Source organism: Rhamphochromis longiceps, linkage group LG3, assembly GCF_057381845.1.
Source record: "Rhamphochromis longiceps isolate RC_006_pf linkage group LG3, R_longiceps_female_GT1.1, whole genome shotgun sequence".
NCBI classification, from domain to species: Eukaryota; Metazoa; Chordata; class Actinopteri; order Cichliformes; family Cichlidae; genus Rhamphochromis; species Rhamphochromis longiceps.
In genome coordinates, this window is record NC_140559.1 from 65,658,786 (window position 1) to 65,671,994 (window position 13,209).

The window sequence follows — 13,209 nt, forward strand, 5'->3', positions numbered from 1 at the left end:
GCTGGTTCCTGAGGCCATCTTCAACAATCCAGGGCCTGTGCTGTTGGATAAATGCCAAACTGAGCCTTTGGGTTAGGGTATTATGCAAACATGCAGGTATGGTTATAGGATTGTCTTCGTAACTTCAGGTACTTGCCACCTAATCACTTGAATCCATAAATTGAGACATTGTGCTGGAGCCAGCAGCTTACGGCCATACCACCCTGAGCACGCCCGACCTCGTCTGATCTCGGAAGCTAAGCAGGGCTGGGCTTGGTTAGTACTTGGATGGGAGACTGCCTGGGAATACCTGGTGCTGTAAGCCTTTCATTTTCATGTCATTGAACCGCTTTTGATCCAGAGAAGGGGTGTATTAAAAGACCAAAAGCATCTGCCCATTAATGAGGGCACATTAACGACACTGCTTTTGGCTTTTTTCCAATGTCTTGTGCTGCTAGCTGATGCAACCTACACCACACAAGGGCCTGAGTGACCGGCTGGGGCCACTTACACCACATCAGGGCCTGTGGCTCTGGCTGAGGCCACTTACACCACACCAGGGCCTGTGGCTGCTGGCTGAGGCCACTTACACCACACCAGGGCCTGTGGCTGCTGGCTGAGGCCACCTACACCACACCAGGGCATTAGTTGCTATTGAGGCCAATTACACCACACCAGGGTCTGTGGCTCTTGCTCAGGCCACTTACACCACACCAGGGCCTGTGGCTCTTGCTCAGGCCACTTACACCACACCAGGGCCTGTGGCACTGGCTGAGGCCACTTACACCACACCAGGGCCTGTGGCTGCTGGCTGAGGCCACTTACACCACACCAGGGCCTGTGGCTGCTGGCTGAGGCCACTTACACCACACCAGGGCCTGTGGCTGCTGGCTGAGGCCACCTACACCACACCAGGGCCTGTGGCTGCTGGCTGAGGCGACTTACACCACACCAGGGCCCTTTTGCTGCTGGCTGAGGCCACTTACACCACACCAGTGCCTGTGTCTTCTAGCTGAGGCGACTTACACCACACCAGGGCCTGTGGCTGCTGGCTGAGGCCAATTACACCACACCAGGGTCTGTGGCTCTTGCTCAGGCCACTTACACCACACCAGGGCCTGTGGCACTGGCTGAGGCCACTTACACCACACCAGGGCCTGTGGCTGCTGGCTGAGGCCACTTACACCACACCAGGGCCTGTGGCTGCTGGCTTAGGCCACCTACACCACACCAGGGCCTGTGGCTGCTGGCTGAGGCCACTTACACCACACCAGGGCCCTTTTGCTGCTGGCTGAGGCCATGTACAACACACCAGGCCCTGTGCTGGTTCCTGAGGCCATCTTCAACAATCCAGGGCCTGTGCTGTTGGATAAATGCCAAACTGAGCCTTTGGGTTAGGGTATTATGCAAACATGCAGGTATGGTTATAGGATTGTCTTCGTAACTTCAGGTACTTGCCACCTAATCACTTGAATCCATAAATTGAGACATTGTGCTGGAGCTAGCAGCTTACGGCCATACCACCCTGAGCACGCCCGACCTCGTTTGATCTCGGAAGCTAAGCAGGGCTGGGCTTGGTTAGTACTTGGATGGGAGACTGCCTGGGAATACCTGGTTCTGTAAGCCTCTCATTTTCATGTCATTGAACCGCTTTTGATCCAGAGAAGGGGTGTATTAAAAGACAAAAAGCATCTGCCCATTAATGAGGGCACATTAACGACATTGCTTTTGGCTCTTTTCCAATGTCTTGTGCTGCTAGCTGATGCAACCTACACCACACAAGGGCCTGAGTGACCGGCTGGGGCCACTTACACCACATCAGGGCCTGTGGCTCTGGCTGAGGCCACTTACACCACACCAGGGCCTGTGGCTGCTGGCTGAGGCCACTTACACCACACCAGGGCCTGTGGCTGCTGGCTGAGGCCACCTACACCACACCAGGGCATTAGTTGCTATTGAGGCCAATTACACCACACCAGGGTCTGTGGCTCTTGCTCAGGCCACTTACACCACACCAGGGCCTGTGGCTCTTGCTCAGGCCACTTACACCACACCAGGGCCTGTGGCACTGGCTGAGGCCACTTACACCACACCAGGGCCTGTGGCTGCTGGCTGATGCCACCTACACCACACCAGGGCCTGTGGCTGCTGGCTGAGGCGACTTACAACACACCAGGGCCTGTGGCTGCTGGCTGAGGCCACCTACACCACACCAGGGCATTAGTTGCTATTGAGGCCAATTACACCACACCAGGGCCTGTGGCTCTTGCTCAGGCCACTTACACCACACCAGGGCCTGTGGCACTGGCTGAGGCCACTTACACCACACCAGGGCCTGTGGCTGCTGGCTGAGGCCACTTACACCACACCAGTGCCTGTGGCTGCTGGCTGAGGCCACTTACACCACACCATGGCCTGTGGCTGCTGGCTGAGGCCACCTACACCACACCAGGGCCTGTGGCTGCTGGCTGAGGCCACTTACACCACACCAGGGCCCTTTTGCTGCTGGCTGAGGCCACTTACACCACACCAGGGCCTGTGGCTGCTGGCTGAGGCCAATTACACCACACCAGGGTCTGTGGCTCTTGCTCAGGCCACTTATACCACACCAGGGCCTGTGGCACTGGCTGAGGCCACTTACACCACACCAGGGCCTGTGGCTGCTGGCTGAGGCCACTTACACCACACCAGGGCCTGTGGCTGCTGGCTGAGGCCAGTTACACCACACCAGAGCCTGTGGCTGCTGGCTGAAGCCACTTACACCACACCAGGGCCTTAGTTGCTATTGAGGCCACTTACACCACACCAGGGCCTGTGGCTGCTGGCTGAGGCCACCTACACCACACCAGGGCCTGTGGCTGCTGGCTGAGGCGACTTACACCACACCAGTGGCTGTGGATTCTGGCTGAGGCGACTTACACCACACCAGGGCCTGTGGCTGCTGGCTGAGGCCACTTACACCACACCAGGGCCTGTGGCTCTTGCTCAGGCCACTCACATTACACCAGGCCCTGCGCTTCTGGCCGAGGCCATCTTCACCAAACCAGGCCCTGTGGTTCTTGCTCAGGCCACTTACACCACACCAGGGCCTTATTTGCTATTGAGGCCACTTACACCACACCAGGGCCTGTGGCTCTGGCTTAGGCCACTTACACCACACCAGGGCCTGTGGCACTTGCTCAGGCCACTTACACCACACCAGGGCCTGTGGCTGCTGGCTGAGGCCACTTACACCACACCAGGGCCTGTGGCTCTTGCTCAGGCCACTTACACCACACCAGGGCCTGTGGCTCTTGCTCAGGCCACTTACACCACACCAGGGCCTGTGGCACTGGCTGAGGCCACTTACACCACACCAGGGCCTGTGGCTGCTGGCTGAGGCCACTTACACCACACCAGTGCCTGTGGCTTCTGGCTGAGGCCACTTACACCACACCAGGGCCTGTGGCTGCTGGCTGAGGCCACCTACACCACACCAGGGCCTGTGGCTGCTGGCTGAGGCCACTTACACCACACCAGGGCCTGTGGCTGCTGGCTGAGGCCACCTACACCACACCAGGGCCTGTGGCTGCTGGCTGAGGCCACTTACACCACACCAGGGCCCTTTTGCTGCTGGCTGAGGCCACTTACACCACACCAGTGCCTGTGGCTTCTGGCTGAGGCGACTTACACCACACCAGGGCCTGTGGCTGCTGGCTGAGGCCACTTACACCACACCAAGGCCTGTGGCTCTTGCTCAGGCCACTCACATCACACCAGGCCCTGCGCTTCTGGCCGAGGCCATCTTCACCAAACCAGGCCCTGTGCTGCTTGCTGTGGCCATGTACAACACACCAGGCCCTGTGCTGGTTCCTGAGGCCATCTTCAACAATCCAGGGCCTGTGCTGTTGGATAAATGCCAAACTGAGCCTTTGGGTTAGGGTATTATGCAAACATGCAGGTATGGTTATAGGATTGTCTTCGTAACTTCAGGTACTTGCCACCTAATCACTTGAATCCATAAAGTGAGACATTGTGCTGGAGCCAGCAGCTTACGGCCATACCACCCTGAGCACGCCCGACCTCGTCTGATCTCGGAAGCTAAGCAGGCCTGGGCTTGGTTAGTAGTTGGATGGGAGACTGCCTGGGAATACCTGGTGCTGTAAGCCTTTCATTTTCATGTCATTGAACCGCTTTTGATCCAGAGAAGGGGTGTATTAAAAGACCAAAAGCAGCTGCCCATTAATGAGGGCACATTAACGACACTGCTTTTGGCTCTTTTCCAATGTCTTGTGCTGCTAGCTGATGCCACCTACACCACACCAGGGCCTGAGTGACCGGCTGGGGCCACTTACACCACATCAGGGCCTGTGGCTCTGGCTGAGGCCACTTACACCACACCAGGGCCTGTGGCTGCTGGCTGAGGCCAGTTACACCACACCAGAGCCTGTGGCTGCTGGCTGAAGCCACTTACACCACACCAGGGCCTTAGTTGCTATTGAGGCCACTTACACCACACCAGGGCCTGTGGCTGCTGGCTGAGGCCACCTACACCACACCAGGGCCTGTGGCTGCTGGCTGAGGCGTCTTACACCACACCAGGGCCCTTTTGCTGCTGGCTGAGGCCACTTACACCACACCAGTGCCTGTGGCTTCTGGCTGAGGCGACTTACACCACACCAGGGCCTGTGGCTGCTGGCTGAGGCCACTTACACCACACCAGGGCCTGTGGCTCTTGCTCAGGCCACTCACATCACACCAGGCCCTGCGCTTCTGGCCGAGGCCATCTTCACCAAACCAGGCCCTGTGGTTCTTGCTCAGGCCACTTACACCACACCAGGGCCTTATTTGCTATTGAGGCCACTTACACCACACCAGGGCCTGTGGCTCTGGCTTAGGCCGCTTACACCACACCAGGGCCTGTGGCACTTGCTCAGTCCACTTACACCACACCAGGGCCTGTGACTGCTGGCTGAGGCCACTTACACCACACCAGGGCCTGTGGCTCTTGCTCAGGCCACTTACACCACACCATTGCCTGTGGCTCTTGCTCAGGCCACTTACACCACACCAGGGCCTGTGGCACTGGCTGAGGCCACTTACACCACACCAGGGCCTGTGGCACTGGCCGAGGCCACTTAGACCACACCAGGGCCTGTGGCTGCTGGCTGAGGCCACTTACACCACACCAGGGCCTGTGGCTGCTGGCTGAGGCCACTTACACCACACCAGGGCCTGTGGCTGCTGGCTGAGGCCAATTACACCACACCAGGGCTTGTGGCTGCTGGCTGAGGCCACCTACACCACACCAGGGCCTGTGGCTGCTGGCTGAGGCCACTTACACCACACCAGGGCCCTTTTGCTGCTGGCTGAGGCCACTTACACCACACCAGTGCCTGTGGCTTCTGGCTGAGGCGACTTACACCACACCAGGGCCTGTGGCTGCTGGCTGAGGCCACTTACACCACACCAAGGCCTGTTGCTCTTGCTCAGGCCACTCACATCACACCAGGTCCTGCGCTTCTGGCCGAGGCCATCTTCACCAAACCAGGCCCTGTGCTGCTTGCTGTGGCCATGTACAACACACCAGGCCCTGTGCTGGTTCCTGAGGCCATCTTCAACAATCCAGGGCCTGTGCTGTTGGATAAATGCCAAACTGAGCCTTTGGGTTAGGGTATTATGCAAACATGCAGATATGGTTATAGGATTGTCTTCGTAACTTCAGGTACTTGCCACCTAATCACTTGAATCCATAAATTGAGACATTGTGCTGGAGCCAGCAGCTTACGGCCATACCACCCTGAGCACGCCTGACCTCGTCTGATCTCGGAAGCTAAGCAGGGCTGGGCTTGGTTAGTACTTGGATGGGAGACTGCCTGGGAATACCTGGTGCTGTAAGCCTTTAATTTTCATGTCATTGAACCGCTTTTGATCCAGAGAAGGGGTGTATTAAAAGACGAAAAGCAGCTGCCCATTAATGAGGGCACATTAACGACACTGCTTTTGGCTCTTTTCCAATGTCTTGTGCTGCTAGCTGATGCAACCTACACCACACAAGGGCCTGAGTGACCGGCTGGGGCCACTTACACCACATCAGGGCCTGTGGCTCTGGCTGAGGCCACTTACACCACACCAGGGCCTGTGGCTGCTGGCTGAGGCCACTTACACCACACCAGGGCCTGTGGCTGCTGGCTGAGGCCACCTACACCACACCAGGGCATTAGTTGCTATTGAGGCCAATTACACCACACCAGGGTCTGTGGCTCTTGCTCAGGCCACTTACACCACACCAGGGCCTGTGGCTCTTGCTCAGGCCACTTACACCACACCAGGGCCTGTGGCACTGGCTGAGGCCACTTACACCACACCAGGGCCTGTGGCTGCTGGCTGAGGCCACTTACACCACACCAGGGCCTGTGGCTGCTGGCTGAGGCCACCTACACCACACCAGGGCCTGTGGCTGCTGGCTGAGGCCACTTACACCACACCAGGGCCCTTTTGCTGCTGGCTGAGGCCACTTACACCACACCAGTGCCTGTGGCTCTTGCTCAGGCCACTTACACCACACCAGGGCCTGTGGCACTGGCTGAGGCCACTTACACCACACCAGTGCCTGTGGCTTCTGGCTGAGGCGACTTACACCACACCAGGGCCTGTGGCTGCTGGCTGAGGCCACTTACACCACACCAGGGCCTGTGGCTCTTGCTCAGGCCACTCACATCACACCAGGCCCTGCGCTTCTGGCCGAGGCCATCTTCACCAAACCAGGCCCTGTGGTTCTTGCTCAGGCCACTTACACCACACCAGGGCCTTATTTGCTATTGAGGCCACTTACACCACACCAGGGCCTGTGGCTCTGGCTTAGGCCGCTTACACCACACCAGGGCCTGTGGCACTTGCTCAGTCCACTTACACCACACCAGGGCCTGTGACTGCTGGCTGAGGCCACTTACACCACACCAGGGCCTGTGGCTCTTGCTCAGGCCACTTACACCACACCATTGCCTGTGGCTCTTGCTCAGGCCACTTACACCACACCAGGGCCTGTGGCACTGGCTGAGGCCACTTACACCACACCAGGGCCTGTGGCACTGGCCGAGGCCACTTAGACCACACCAGGGCCTGTGGCTGCTGGCTGAGGCCACTTACACCACACCAGGGCCTGTGGCTGCTGGCTGAGGCCACTTACACCACACCAGGGCCTGTGGCTGCTGGCTGAGGCCAATTACACCACACCAGGGCTTGTGGCTGCTGGCTGAGGCCACCTACACCACACCAGGGCCTGTGGCTGCTGGCTGAGGCCACTTACACCACACCAGGGCCCTTTTGCTGCTGGCTGAGGCCACTTACACCACACCAGTGCCTGTGGCTTCTGGCTGAGGCGACTTACACCACACCAGGGCCTGTGGCTGCTGGCTGAGGCCACTTACACCACACCAAGGCCTGTTGCTCTTGCTCAGGCCACTCACATCACACCAGGTCCTGCGCTTCTGGCCGAGGCCATCTTCACCAAACCAGGCCCTGTGCTGCTTGCTGTGGCCATGTACAACACACCAGGCCCTGTGCTGGTTCCTGAGGCCATCTTCAACAATCCAGGGCCTGTGCTGTTGGATAAATGCCAAACTGAGCCTTTGGGTTAGGGTATTATGCAAACATGCAGATATGGTTATAGGATTGTCTTCGTAACTTCAGGTACTTGCCACCTAATCACTTGAATCCATAAATTGAGACATTGTGCTGGAGCCAGCAGCTTACGGCCATACCACCCTGAGCACGCCTGACCTCGTCTGATCTCGGAAGCTAAGCAGGGCTGGGCTTGGTTAGTACTTGGATGGGAGACTGCCTGGGAATACCTGGTGCTGTAAGCCTTTAATTTTCATGTCATTGAACCGCTTTTGATCCAGAGAAGGGGTGTATTAAAAGACCAAAAGCAGCTGCCCATTAATGAGGGCACATTAACGACACTGCTTTTGGCTCTTTTCCAATGTCTTGTGCTGCTAGCTGATGCAACCTACACCACACAAGGGCCTGAGTGACCGGCTGGGGCCACTTACACCACATCAGGGCCTGTGGCTCTGGCTGAGGCCACTTACACCACACCAGGGCCTGTGGCTGCTGGCTGAGGCCACTTACACCACACCAGGGCCTGTGGCTGCTGGCTGAGGCCACCTACACCACACCAGGGCATTAGTTGCTATTGAGGCCAATTACACCACACCAGGGTCTGTGGCTCTTGCTCAGGCCACTTACACCACACCAGGGCCTGTGGCTCTTGCTCAGGCCACTTACACCACACCAGGGCCTGTGGCACTGGCTGAGGCCACTTACACCACACCAGGGCCTGTGGCTGCTGGCTGAGGCCACTTACACCACACCAGGGCCTGTGGCTGCTGGCTGAGGCCACCTACACCACACCAGGGCCTGTGGCTGCTGGCTGAGGCCACTTACACCACACCAGGGCCCTTTTGCTGCTGGCTGAGGCCACTTACACCACACCAGTGCCTGTGGCTTCTGGCTGAGGCGACTTACACCACACCAGGGCCTGTGGCTCTTGCTCAGGCCACTCACATCACACCAGGCCCTGCGCTTCTGGCCGAGGCCATCTTCACCAAACCAGGCCCTGTGCTGCTTGCTGTGGCCATGTACAACACACCAGGCCCTGTGCTGGTTCCTGAGGCCATCTTCAACAATCCAGGGCCTGTGCTGTTGGATAAATGCCAAACTGAGCCTTTGGGTTAGGGTATTATGCAAACATGCAGGTATGGTTATAGGATTGTCTTCGTAACTTCAGGTACTTGCCACCTAATCACTTGAATCCATAAATTGAGACATTGTGCTGGAGCCAGCAGCTTACGGCCATACCACCCTGAGCACGCCCGACCTCGTCTGATCTCGGAAGCTAAGCAGGGCTGGGCTTGGGTAGTACTAGGATGGGAGACTGCCTGGGAATACCTGGTGCTGTAAGCCTTTAATTTTCATGTCATTGAACCGCTTTTGATCCAGAGAAGGGGTGTATTAAAAGACCAAAAGCATCTGCCCATTAATGAGGGCACATTAACGACATTGCTTTTGGCTCTTTTCCAATGTCTTGTGCTGCTAGCTGATGCAACCTACACCACACAAGGGCCTGAGTGACCGGCTGGGGCCACTTACACCACATCAGGGCCTGTGGCTCTGGCTGAGGCCACTTACACCACACCAGGGCCTGTGGCTGCTGGCTGAGGCGACTTACACCACACCAGGGCCTGTGGCTGCTGGCTGAAGCCACTTACACCACACCAGGGCCTTAGTTGCTATTGAGGCCACTTACACCACACCAGGGCCTGTGGCTGCTGGCTGAGGCCACCTACACCACACCAGGGCCTGTGGCTGCTGGCTGAGGCGTCTTACACCACACCAGGGCCCTTTTGCTGCTGGCTGAGGCCACTTACACCACACCAGTGCCTGTGGCTTCTGGCTGAGGCGACTTACACCACACCAGGGCCTGTGGCTGCTGGCTGAGGCCACTTACACCACACCAGGGCCTGTGGCTCTTGCTCAGGCCACTCACATCACACCAGGCCCTGCGCTTCTGGCCGAGGCCATCTTCACCAAACCAGGCCCTGTGGTTCTTGCTCAGGCCACTTACACCACACCAGGGCCTTATTTGCTATTGAGGCCACTTACACCACACCAGGGCCTGTGGCTCTGGCTTAGGCCGCTTACACCACACCAGGGCCTGTGGCACTTGCTCAGTCCACTTACACCACACCAGGGCCTGTGACTGCTGGCTGAGGCCACTTACACCACACCAGGGCCTGTGGCTCTTGCTCAGGCCACTTACACCACACCATTGCCTGTGGCTCTTGCTCAGGCCACTTACACCACACCAGGGCCTGTGGCACTGGCTGAGGCCACTTACACCACACCAGGGCCTGTGGCACTGGCCGAGGCCACTTAGACCACACCAGGGCCTGTGGCTGCTGGCTGAGGCCACTTACACCACACCAGGGCCTGTGGCTGCTGGCTGAGGCCACTTACACCACACCAGGGCCTGTGGCTGCTGGCTGAGGCCAATTACACCACACCAGGGCTTGTGGCTGCTGGCTGAGGCCACCTACACCACACCAGGGCCTGTGGCTGCTGGCTGAGGCCACTTACACCACACCAGGGCCCTTTTGCTGCTGGCTGAGGCCACTTACACCACACCAGTGCCTGTGGCTTCTGGCTGAGGCGACTTACACCACACCAGGGCCTGTGGCTGCTGGCTGAGGCCACTTACACCACACCAAGGCCTGTTGCTCTTGCTCAGGCCACTCACATCACACCAGGTCCTGCGCTTCTGGCCGAGGCCATCTTCACCAAACCAGGCCCTGTGCTGCTTGCTGTGGCCATGTACAACACACCAGGCCCTGTGCTGGTTCCTGAGGCCATCTTCAACAATCCAGGGCCTGTGCTGTTGGATAAATGCCAAACTGAGCCTTTGGGTTAGGGTATTATGCAAACATGCAGATATGGTTATAGGATTGTCTTCGTAACTTCAGGTACTTGCCACCTAATCACTTGAATCCATAAATTGAGACATTGTGCTGGAGCCAGCAGCTTACGGCCATACCACCCTGAGCACGCCTGACCTCGTCTGATCTCGGAAGCTAAGCAGGGCTGGGCTTGGTTAGTACTTGGATGGGAGACTGCCTGGGAATACCTGGTGCTGTAAGCCTTTAATTTTCATGTCATTGAACCGCTTTTGATCCAGAGAAGGGGTGTATTAAAAGACCAAAAGCAGCTGCCCATTAATGAGGGCACATTAACGACACTGCTTTTGGCTCTTTTCCAATGTCTTGTGCTGCTAGCTGATGCAACCTACACCACACAAGGGCCTGAGTGACCGGCTGGGGCCACTTACACCACATCAGGGCCTGTGGCTCTGGCTGAGGCCACTTACACCACACCAGGGCCTGTGGCTGCTGGCTGAGGCCACTTACACCACACCAGGGCCTGTGGCTGCTGGCTGAGGCCACCTACACCACACCAGGGCATTAGTTGCTATTGAGGCCAATTACACCACACCAGGGTCTGTGGCTCTTGCTCAGGCCACTTACACCACACCAGGGCCTGTGGCTCTTGCTCAGGCCACTTACACCACACCAGGGCCTGTGGCACTGGCTGAGGCCACTTACACCACACCAGGGCCTGTGGCTGCTGGCTGAGGCCACTTACACCACACCAGGGCCTGTGGCTGCTGGCTGAGGCCACCTACACCACACCAGGGCCTGTGGCTGCTGGCTGAGGCCACTTACACCACACCAGGGCCCTTTTGCTGCTGGCTGAGGCCACTTACACCACACCAGTGCCTGTGGCTCTTGCTCAGGCCACTTACACCACACCAGGGCCTGTGGCACTGGCTGAGGCCACTTACACCACACCAGTGCCTGTGGCTTCTGGCTGAGGCGACTTACACCACACCAGGGCCTGTGGCTGCTGGCTGAGGCCACTTACACCACACCAGGGCCTGTGGCTCTTGCTCAGGCCACTCACATCACACCAGGCCCTGCGCTTCTGGCCGAGGCCATCTTCACCAAACCAGGCCCTGTGGTTCTTGCTCAGGCCACTTACACCACACCAGGGCCTTATTTGCTATTGAGGCCACTTACACCACACCAGGGCCTGTGGCTCTGGCTTAGGCCGCTTACACCACACCAGGGCCTGTGGCACTTGCTCAGTCCACTTACACCACACCAGGGCCTGTGACTGCTGGCTGAGGCCACTTACACCACACCAGGGCCTGTGGCTCTTGCTCAGGCCACTTACACCACACCATTGCCTGTGGCTCTTGCTCAGGCCACTTACACCACACCAGGGCCTGTGGCACTGGCTGAGGCCACTTACACCACACCAGGGCCTGTGGCACTGGCCGAGGCCACTTAGACCACACCAGGGCCTGTGGCTGCTGGCTGAGGCCACTTACACCACACCAGGGCCTGTGGCTGCTGGCTGAGGCCACTTACACCACACCAGGGCCTGTGGCTGCTGGCTGAGGCCAATTACACCACACCAGGGCTTGTGGCTGCTGGCTGAGGCCACCTACACCACACCAGGGCCTGTGGCTGCTGGCTGAGGCCACTTACACCACACCAGGGCCCTTTTGCTGCTGGCTGAGGCCACTTACACCACACCAGTGCCTGTGGCTTCTGGCTGAGGCGACTTACACCACACCAGGGCCTGTGGCTGCTGGCTGAGGCCACTTACACCACACCAAGGCCTGTTGCTCTTGCTCAGGCCACTCACATCACACCAGGTCCTGCGCTTCTGGCCGAGGCCATCTTCACCAAACCAGGCCCTGTGCTGCTTGCTGTGGCCATGTACAACACACCAGGCCCTGTGCTGGTTCCTGAGGCCATCTTCAACAATCCAGGGCCTGTGCTGTTGGATAAATGCCAAACTGAGCCTTTGGGTTAGGGTATTATGCAAACATGCAGATATGGTTATAGGATTGTCTTCGTAACTTCAGGTACTTGCCACCTAATCACTTGAATCCATAAATTGAGACATTGTGCTGGAGCCAGCAGCTTACGGCCATACCACCCTGAGCACGCCTGACCTCGTCTGATCTCGGAAGCTAAGCAGGGCTGGGCTTGGTTAGTACTTGGATGGGAGACTGCCTGGGAATACCTGGTGCTGTAAGCCTTTAATTTTCATGTCATTGAACCGCTTTTGATCCAGAGAAGGGGTGTATTAAAAGACCAAAAGCAGCTGCCCATTAATGAGGGCACATTAACGACACTGCTTTTGGCTCTTTTCCAATGTCTTGTGCTGCTAGCTGATGCAACCTACACCACACAAGGGCCTGAGTGACCGGCTGGGGCCACTTACACCACATCAGGGCCTGTGGCTCTGGCTGAGGCCACTTACACCACACCAGGGCCTGTGGCTGCTGGCTGAGGCCACTTACACCACACCAGGGCCTGTGGCTGCTGGCTGAGGCCACCTACACCACACCAGGGCATTAGTTGCTATTGAGGCCAATTACACCACACCAGGGTCTGTGGCTCTTGCTCAGGCCACTTACACCACACCAGGGCCTGTGGCTCTTGCTCAGGCCACTTACACCACACCAGGGCCTGTGGCACTGGCTGAGGCCACTTACACCACACCAGGGCCTGTGGCTGCTGGCTGAGGCCACTTACACCACACCAGGGCCCTTTTGCTGCTGGCTGAGGCCACTTACACCACACCAGTGCCTGTGGCTTCTGGCTGAGGCGACTTACACCA

The 13,209-nt window shown here is 58.1% G+C and overlaps 6 non-coding genes and 2 pseudogenes across 6 annotated transcripts; all 8 read left to right on the top strand.

Moving 5' to 3' along the window:
• Positions 1-185: 185 nt before the first annotated feature.
• Positions 186-304, top strand: LOC146675770 (5S ribosomal RNA). The gene has a single exon (XR_014910928.1). It is a non-coding gene; the product is annotated as a 5S ribosomal RNA (ribosomal RNA).
• Positions 305-1,486: 1,182 nt separating this feature from the next.
• LOC146675771 (5S ribosomal RNA) lies at positions 1,487-1,605 on the top strand (annotated as a pseudogene).
• Positions 1,606-4,008: 2,403 nt separating this feature from the next.
• Positions 4,009-4,127, top strand: LOC146675772 (5S ribosomal RNA; annotated as a pseudogene).
• Positions 4,128-5,740: 1,613 nt separating this feature from the next.
• LOC146675773 (5S ribosomal RNA) lies at positions 5,741-5,859 on the top strand. The gene has a single exon (XR_014910783.1). It is a non-coding gene; the product is annotated as a 5S ribosomal RNA (ribosomal RNA).
• Positions 5,860-7,707: 1,848 nt separating this feature from the next.
• LOC146675774 (5S ribosomal RNA) lies at positions 7,708-7,826 on the top strand. Its single transcript, XR_014910784.1, has one exon. It is a non-coding gene; the product is annotated as a 5S ribosomal RNA (ribosomal RNA).
• A 980-nt stretch (positions 7,827-8,806) lies between these two features.
• On the top strand, positions 8,807-8,925 carry LOC146675775 (5S ribosomal RNA). Its single transcript, XR_014911086.1, has one exon. It is a non-coding gene; the product is annotated as a 5S ribosomal RNA (ribosomal RNA).
• Positions 8,926-10,538: 1,613 nt separating this feature from the next.
• LOC146675776 (5S ribosomal RNA) lies at positions 10,539-10,657 on the top strand. Its single transcript, XR_014910785.1, has one exon. It is a non-coding gene; the product is annotated as a 5S ribosomal RNA (ribosomal RNA).
• Positions 10,658-12,505: 1,848 nt separating this feature from the next.
• On the top strand, positions 12,506-12,624 carry LOC146675777 (5S ribosomal RNA). Its single transcript, XR_014910786.1, has one exon. It is a non-coding gene; the product is annotated as a 5S ribosomal RNA (ribosomal RNA).
• Positions 12,625-13,209: the final 585 nt, after the last annotated feature.